Genomic DNA, 2,001 nt, shown 5'->3' with positions numbered 1-2,001 from the left:
TTCCCTTTGAAGATTTTCATTTTTCTGTCTTTTGTTTTTTTGCAAAATCTTTGTTCTTTTCATGAAAAGAGATGAGAGGCGAAACTTAACAACGCCACAGCGATTATCATAATCCTACCCATTCTCTTCATCATCATCGTCATCATCATCGCCATTATCATCAACATAGTAGTAGTAGTAGTAGTAGTGGTGGTGGTAGTGGTGGTGGTGGTGGTAGTAGTAGTAGTAGCAGCAATAGCAGTCGTTGCCGTCACGGCCGCCATCATCATCATCATCACCACTTCCACCACCACCACCACCACCATCATCATCATCATCATCATCATCATCAGCGAAATGGCAAACTCAGAGCATCGAAAAAAAATGCTTTGCAGTATTTCTCCTGGATCGTTATGTTTTGAGTTCAGATTCCGTTGCCTTTCATCCTTTCGGGATCGATAAAATGCAAGGTGTTCGAGCTAAATTCGACAGTTTGCATAAAAGCAAAAGAAAACACAATATCCCACCCAGGGACAATTACAATATCAAAAAATATCAACTGAATGATGGCTTGGAGATCAGAGTTTACTCAAAGTAATTGTCCTCTGCTTCCACCACGACCTTAAGACGGTTTCGGAACCTGCACATGCGCTCCTCAGTATGACCCTGCGAAGATCTCCCAACACCTCCTCGGTCTTGGCTCGCAGCCCGGCCTTGGTGTTGCAGGCTGAGCGATTGGTGTCTTCCTCAACCGTGCCCCATGGGGTTACAATGGCTGGAGATTATGAGTCCAGAAATTGCGACTGATGAACTCGTAAAAATTCTTTGACAGCCTCTTCTCACTCTTTCCGAAAGTATGGCGAGGAGCCGAACCTCGTTGCCACACATATGACCTTCCGCCAGCAATCCTCTCCAGCCACAATCCTCTCCTTCATTAATAAGGCTGGTCAAGCAATTTTTCTCTGTCTAGTGAGGTAATGTCCTTAATGATTTGAGGGTCATTTAGCTGGTATTTCTTCAGTCCATCGTGAAGATCTCCCCATCGCCCTTCTTTGATAAAGCAATTTTCCTCTGTCTGGTGGTTTTATCCTTCCTTTTTCAAGAAAAAATTGTACGTATGAGTTGAGGGATATTTAGCTGGTATTTCTGCAGATTGAGAGACCTCTGAGAGGTCTCCTGCGTTTGTTATTTCCGCTTCTACAATTACAGTGATTATTGTTTGATATCAGAGAATAATTAAATAGCAGTTGAAATAGAGAGGTGGAGAGATGAGAGAGAGGCAGAGAGAGGGGAGAGGGGAGGATGAGAAGAAAAGAGAGATGAAATAGAGAAAGAAGGAAAGACAGAAAAGAATGAGAGAAAGGGAGATTAGAAAGAGTGGTAGAAGGAAATGAGAGAGTGGAAGGAAAATGAGGAGGGAGGGAGAGATGAGGGGAAAGAAAAGTGAGAGATGAAAAGAAGAGAGAGAGAAATGAGAGGAAGAGGAGAGTCGGATAGTAGGATAGAGCCAAAGAAACACACAGAGGCAGACAGACAGACAGGTACAAACACTTAAGAAAACGTGTGGTGGACGAGGTTGAAAAGATTGAGGGTAGACATTTTCGTCTTCGATCAAGCTCTCAAGTTCTAGTGGATAGAAAAGTAAAGGTGGAGGAGGAAGTGTTGTCCTCCAGTGAATTTATGAAAAAGTGACTGTGACAAAAATGAATGGAACGGCTGTAAGCATGCGCCAGTGGATTTAGCGAACAACAGTAGGCTCGTGCCTCGCTGGTCAGGGTGATCTTGGGCCTTTGGAGTTCTTTGGATGACCCTAGTTGAAGGCTATCTACGCCATCGAGACGGCTGTTCGGGTTGCGCTAGTTTAGCCCTAAGTTGGCTCTGACTGAACAGTTTCATGCTTAAAGACATTCCATCCCTGGCCAAATAGTCTTGTCTATTTTATTATGGTGCAGCCCGTAGGGAATGATTTGAGGGACATTTAACTGGTATTTCTACAGGTTGGGCGACCACTGAGAGACACTC

Source organism: Octopus bimaculoides, chromosome 21 (genome assembly GCF_001194135.2).
Source record: "Octopus bimaculoides isolate UCB-OBI-ISO-001 chromosome 21, ASM119413v2, whole genome shotgun sequence".
NCBI lineage: Eukaryota > Metazoa > Mollusca > Cephalopoda > Octopoda > Octopodidae > Octopus > Octopus bimaculoides.
The sequence above is the reverse complement of the archived record's forward strand: the minus strand, read 5'-3'. Positions refer to the sequence as shown.